Source organism: Oncorhynchus keta, chromosome 9 (assembly GCF_023373465.1).
Source record: "Oncorhynchus keta strain PuntledgeMale-10-30-2019 chromosome 9, Oket_V2, whole genome shotgun sequence".
Lineage (NCBI taxonomy): Eukaryota > Metazoa > Chordata > Actinopteri > Salmoniformes > Salmonidae > Oncorhynchus > Oncorhynchus keta.
The window spans coordinates 34373820-34381056 of record NC_068429.1 but is presented as its reverse complement, the minus strand read 5'-3'; the positions used below and the strand labels follow the sequence as shown (position 1 = coordinate 34381056).

At 41.0% G+C, this 7237-nt stretch overlaps 1 long non-coding RNA gene across 1 annotated transcript; it reads right to left on the bottom strand.

Moving 5' to 3' along the window:
* Nucleotides 1-4053: 4053 nt before the first annotated feature.
* LOC127931904 (uncharacterized) lies at nucleotides 4054-6878 on the bottom strand. Its single transcript, XR_008143392.1, has 3 exons — nucleotides 6580-6878; nucleotides 6130-6370; nucleotides 4054-5771 (listed from the first exon to the last, which is right to left on the bottom strand). It is a non-coding gene; the product is annotated as an uncharacterized LOC127931904 (long non-coding RNA).
* Between the last annotated feature and the right edge of the window lie 359 nt (nucleotides 6879-7237).

The window sequence follows — 7237 nt, the reverse complement described above, 5'->3', positions numbered from 1 at the left end:
GTGTTGACAAGTAATGTTTTTACTTTCAGCTTCTGGTGCAAAGAACACCAAAAACTACACTAACCAGGAGCTTTGAGGTCTGTATCGTCCAATCACAGAGCAGATACAAGTCACAAGATCTGTGAGGGAACACACCTGTGTTCGCCAACTGAGCACGCCACTTGCATCTGCTCTGTGATTGGGCGATACAACAGCTATCAAGGAGCATCATCTGCTCGCCAACAGATCATGTTTCTTGCATTATCTCAGTGACTAGATGACACAGACCTAAATGCTGTATGGGATGAGTATTTTGTTTGCCACCTAACTCTGGTTTGTACAGTCTTGTACTCTTAACTTTTTTAAGGCAATTTCTACCATTTTGTATTAATGGTTCACTCCAGAGATTTTTGTACCTATTAAATGTTAGAAACCATAATAACTAGCATGTTGTTGAAATCTGTATGCTGAAAATGAGTGGCCTTGTCAATTCCGGAGCCATAACCACGAAAAGAGGGGCACGACCCGTTGAATGACACCCAAGAAACACCCACATCAAACAACATCCCCAAGACAACTCACGTTAGGCTTCAGTCATTGCCACTAGCATTTCTTAATGAGCAAGCTAAAAAATGCGGCCAAAGTTCAGCCCTCGTTTAAAGAATGAGGAAGAGTGCCAATGTGCCTGCTACATTATGTGAAGTTTCCCTCCATTTCTCTCCACACAGGTTTGCTAACCTACAGTAGCTACTATGCTATCACTAATTAATTCAAACATTGTGTTTAGTATCACAAACATCAAGTAAAAGCACAAACGGCAGAGTTAGGTAATCATATAATGTAGGCAATTTAAACATATATAGGCTATTTCTTTTGTTCAAATACAAACCAGCTTTCCTCACCAATGAACTGGCTCCCAGGTGAGCAAGCAAAGGTAGAGTTCACATTTTTAGCCACAAGCTAGGCGCCTCTTGTTATTTGGTTTCTCCCGTTTCATTCAAAGTGAATCAGAAACATTAATGTTTATGCAAATTATGTTTTTGTTTTGATAAATGTTTTTATTGTTTACCATTGTAACATAAGAGTGAGCATAAATATTGCCTTTCAAGCGAGTTATCACTGTTTATTAAGAAGTGAGGCTACCTGTGTAGGTGATTGAATGGTTAATGGCATGTTATAGTAGATTTTTTTTTTTAAAGACGCCTGTTCTCCTCATTCATCCATTGATGTGAACGCAATTATACAAGAGCTCCTGTTCCTCTTATAGAATATTAGCGCATAAGTATTGTGGAGCTCCTGCACCAAAATATACCAGTACCAGCACCCAAAATCAGAACCGGAACCTACAGTATTTCAGGCTGTAGCCTAATAAACTGCATTGGTTTCCCAAGTCGTAGTGGGAGGACCACACATCATACCATCACACGAATCTACGTTTTTACGTCTTCAATATGATGGTTATTATATCAACAGTTGCACATTGTACCGAAATGACTTATTTCCATCGAAGATGTTTTTTTTTTATACGGTATGACTTTATTCACATAAAACTGTGGATGGAAATGTGGTTAATGGCTGTGAAACAACTTTAGGACATCACCATAGGACAGGGGGGCCATAGGATCAAAAGGAAAACGGTGGTGGGTCCCCTCATCATTTTAGACTATAGTGTGTGTGTGTGTGTGTGTGTGTGTGTGTGTGTGTGTGTGTGTGTGTGTGTGTGTGTGTGTGTGTGTGTGTGTGTGTGTGTGTGTGTGTGTGTGTGTGTGCCTGCGAGAGAGATTGTAGACACTGATTTGTATGTATACTGAGAAAATATATGAATGCAACATGTAAAGTGTTGGTCCCATGTTTCATGAGTTGAAATAAAAGATCCCAGAAGTGTTCCATACACACAAAAGCTTATCCTTCTCAAATTTGGTGCACAAATGTGTTTATATCCCCGTTAGTGTGCATTTATCCAAAGCCAAGATAATCCATCTACCTTACAGGTGTGGTATGTCAAGAATCTGATTGAATAGCATGATCATTACACATTTGCACCTTGTGCTGGGGACAATAAAAGACCACTTTAGTCACACCACACAATGCCAAGGATGTCTCAAGTTTTGGCAATTGGCATGCCTACTGCAGGAATGTACACCAGAGCTGTTGCCAGAAAATTGATGGTTCAGTTCTTTACCATTAGAGAATTTAGCAGTACGTCCAACCGGCCTCACAACCACAAGACCACCTGTAACCACCCCAGCACAGAAGCTCCACATCATGCTTATTAATCTGAAAATAAACCTCCCGGAGAGCTGATGAAACTGAGGAGTATTCGGTCTGTAAGAAGGCCCTTTTGTGGGGAAAAACACAGTCTGATTGGCTGGGCTTGCTCCCCAGGTGTTGGGCTTGGCTTCTAAGCGGATGGGCCTTCCCAGGCCCACTCATGGCTCATTCCCTGCACAGTCATGTGAAATCCATAGATTAGGGCTTAATGAATTAATTTCAATTGACTGATTTCCATTGTTGTATGTTGTGTTTATATTTCTCTTTCAAATTCTCTTGAGGCTGTTTTTATTAAAGGTGTTATGTCCACGACATGGTAAAAGTACAATCCAATAATGAGGAGGCAGGAAGGTAAGTTTAGGCTTATGACTCTATTGTGCAGGCAATGTACATGAACGTCTGGTCGGCAGGTGACCGTAAACTTCCACATCTATGGGGCGCGCACGTTATGGAAGTGTCTGTGCACGTTCCATAATGTGCCCACCACCACTATACGCAATACACAACAAAAGGGACACATGCATTAATGATTGATCATAGTGCAGTCCAAAATGGAAAGCACATCCCCCTCTCATCTATCCACCATGAATCCATTCTTTCACCTTTCACAGTTGGTCAGTTATGGGAAATAGCCTTCTTTTTGCAATCAGTCAATCATGACAAACTGTAATTTTTAAAAGAAGGAGGGAGTCTTGGGGAAATGGGGAAGAAAAATGCATGCAATTGGCACTTGTCGAGCAGGTATAGTGTATTTCAGACCGTATTTCACTGTATGTTAATGTGAGATAATATGTAGCTTCTGTGGGAGTTGAAGGACTTTAGAGATTAATTAATTAATGAAATGTCCCTAATGAAGAATAATTCAACATGAATCATGATTCATTGATCTTTAGCACAACAAGCACAGTTAGGAGTAAAAAGGCACAGCCCAGGTGTAAGGACTCACTGTACCACACGTTGATGGGCAGTGTTACTACACTCATTACTGGGCCTGTGGGCCGTGATACTGAAGGCACAATCATGGCATAGCCCAAATCACCTACAAATCACCTTCTGCAGCTTACTGTATCAACCTCAGTAATGAAACATGATACCGCAGCCCAATAAATGTATATTCTACTGAGGGCACAGTAACAGTCTCACCAGCTCACTGGGCTGTGACAAAACGCTTGGGCTATTTTAGAATATATCTGCGTAAACATTTCTCATCTAATGCAATGTTCAGCCACTTCTATTTAAAGGAGAACACTGCCGACCCAAACACGCTAAATTATACTGCCGAAGAAGGCATGACAAATGAATGTGGATTCTCAAAGAGCTGCTTAGCAATAGCAGTATTCAATGGGAATTAACTTGGTTTAGCTTCACTAGTGTATGGTTGGAATGACATTAAATATGGTTGCATTGCCCTGTGCTCTGTGTCTGTCTGGCTAGAGGAAAGAGAAAAATGGGGTTGACATGATTATGCCCTCTGGTTTATTAATACGCATCACTTTTTAATTCCACATAATAAATAATGTATTGGAATTGTGACAATATGCACCTTGGCCATTCCCCACGGGCAATCAGATTGATGGCAGAGGCCAGCACCAGGCCTTGGCCCCTGCTGACAACATTAGCCATAAATTAATGTTCAGACACTAACGCAGAAAATTTATGATGTGAAAAACACAAGGCTTACTAAGAATACTGCAGCTGCTGCCCCTGACACCAAAGGCTTAGCACATAATGTCCTTAAGTGGGATACTGTACATTTACTGTATTTGTGCAAATATGCAACAGAAGTTTTGCATGTGGGGAGACAGTATTGTATGATACCAGGGAAGCTGACGGTGTTCTCAGAATATGTGAGAGTGTGTATGATTTGCGTTGGCACCAGAGCTACTGTAGCTGAGTGTATTATCAGTGTGTGTGTGCGTATGTTAGAGAGAGAGTGTTTTTGAGTAAGTGTATGTTCTATTTTGTACTAGGGGTACAGTACTAGTGAGAGCCAGATGTGTTTTGTCCTGGGGTACAGTACTAGTGAGAGTCAGTTGTGTTTTGTCCTGGGGTACAATACTAGTGAGTGCATGATCTGTTTTGTACTAGGGGTACAGTACTAGTGAGAGTCAGTTGTGTTTTGTCCTAGGGGTACAGTACCTGTGAGAGTCAGTTGTATTTTGTCCTAGGGGTACAGTACTAGTGAGTGCATGTTGTGTGTGGCACTACTGTAGGCATAGCTGGTGAGGCCTGGGAAGAGCATCTGTTTCAAGTATAATGCGCGTCCCTCCCTCCTCTCGCACACTCTCATCATTAACAGTGTTTATATAAATCTGCAGCCCACTCCTGTGGTTGGTGAGGGTGCTGTTAGGAAAGTGAGGGGTTAGATGACACACACAGGGATATGAAACTCTATCAGTTCCGGGGATGAGCAGCCTTAAAGCTGGAATCCGTTTGGGAAATTAGAACAACAAAGACATTACTTCAAACAACGACCACTGTATTTTCTCTCTGACATCATTGCAAGCTGGATAGAACAGCAGAGTACGCTCTGTATTTTTTTTACAACAATGCTGGATGCTCATTTCCTCAAAACAAAAACAATAACAAAAGGCACCTGGGGCGGTCAGTGATGCTGTCAAAAATGTTATCAGATCAAATGTTAGTAGTCACATTCAACGACATACAACACTTTGGGGATGGCAGGTAGCCTAGTGTTTAGAGCGTTGGACTAATAACCGAAAGGTTGCAAGATTGAATCCCCAAGCGACAAGGTAAAAAATCTGTAGTTCTGTTTGTTTATTCCATGTGTAACTCTGTGCTGTTGGTGTCGCACTGCTTTTCTTCATCTTGGCCAGGTCGCAGTTGTAAATGAGAACTTGTTCTCAACTGGCCTACCTGGTTAAATAAAGGTGAAATAAAAAAATTAACTTGCGCCAAATACAACAGGTGTAGACCTAAGAGTGAAATGATTACTTACAAGCCACTAACTACCAAAGCAGTTAAAAATATGAATAAGAATAAGAAATAAAAGGAACAAGTAATTAAAGAGCAGCAGTAATATAACAATAGCGAGACTACAGTTGAAGTCGTACATTTACATACACTTGGAGTCATTAAAACAAATTTTCAACTACTCCACAAATTTCTTCTGAACATATTATATTTTTGGAAAGTAGGTTAGGACATCTACTTTGTACATGACACAAGTCATTTTTCCAACAATTGTTTACAGACAGCTTATTTCACTTATAATTCGCTGTATCACAATTCCAGGGGGTCAGAAGTTTACATACACTAAGTTGACTGTGCCTTTAAACAGCTTGGAAAATTCCAGGAAATTATGTCATGGCCTTAGAAGCTTCTGATAGGCTAATTGGCACAATATGAGTCAATTGGAGGTGTATCTGTGGATGTATTTCAAGGCCTACCTTCAAACTCAGTGCCTCTACTTGACATCATGGCAAAAACAAACAAAACAATTGGGGGAAAAAAAGCTTCTGCCAGTTCATGTAGGGTAATCGCTGTTCTGATGTTATTTTCTGTCAAAAGAGACTGTATCAGCAACATTATGTACAGACTACGTTTTTTTTTTTAAGTTACAAACAACACAAAAAAAACACAGTTAGTTAAGGAGCACGTAAAACATCAGCCATCTTCTCTAGCGCCATGATAAAGTGTTGCGCCCATCACGAATCTCAGCTTAAAAATGGATGATCGCTTCAACAGTACCAGTCAAAAGTTTAGATACGCCTAATCTTTCAAGGCTTTTTCTTTAGTATTACTATTTGACATTGTAGAATAATAGTGAAGACATCAAAACGATGCAGTAACACATATGGAAGAAGTGTTAAACAAATCAAAATATATTTAATCTTTTTGATTATTCAAAGTAGCCACCCTTTGCCTTGATGACAGCTTTGCACACTCTTGGCTTTCTCTCAACTCTCAAAGGAATTCCCACATATGCTAGGTCTTTTTTGGCTGCTTTTCCTTCATTCTGTTGTCCAACTCATCCCAAACCATCTCAATAGAGTTGAGGTCAGGTGATTGTGGAGACCAGGTCATCTGATGCAGCACGACGTCACTCTCCTTCTTGGTCAAACAGCACTTACACAGCCTGAAGGTGTGGGTCGTTGCCCTGTTGAAAAACAAATGATAGTGGGACAAAGCGCAAAACAGATTGGATGGAGTATCGCTGCAGAATGCTGTTGTAGCCATGCTGGTTAAGTGTGCCTTGAATTCTGAATAAATCACAGACAGTGTGACCAGCAAAGCACCACCACAACATCACACCTCCTCCTCCATGCTTCACGTTGGAAACCACACATGCGGAGATTATCTGTTCACCTTCTCTGCGTCTCACAAAGACACGGTGGTTGGAACCAAAAATCTCAAATGTGTACTCATCAGACCAAAGGAGATATTTCCACTGGTTTAATGTCCATTGCTTGTGTTTCGTGGCCCAATAAAGTCTCTTCTTATTATTGGTGTCCTTTAGTAGTAGTTTCTTTTTAGCAATTCAATCATGAAAGCCTGATTCACGCAGTCTCCTCTAAACAGTTCATTTTGAGATGTGTCTGTTACTTGAACTCTGTGAAGCATTTATTTGGGCTGCAATCTTATGTGCAGTTAACTCTAATGAACTTACCCTGTGCAGCAGAGGAAACTCTGGATTCTTTATTTCTGTGGTTGTCCTCATGAGAGTGTCATGCCCAGATCTGTTTCACCTGTTCCTGTGATTGTCTCCACCCCCTCCAGGTGTCGCTTATTTTCCCAGTGTATTTATTCTAGTGATTCCTGTCGCTCTGTGCCAGTTCGTCTTGTATGTTAGTCAAGTCAACAAGCATATTTTTCCCCCCATACTTGCAATTCCTTTTTCAATTGTCCTCCCGGTGTTGACCCCTGCCTGACTCTGGACTTCTTTCCTGCCTGCCCTTCGGTACCTTTAGGACTCTGAACTGGTTTTGACAGTTTTGCCTGTCCACAACCATTCTCTTGTCTTCCC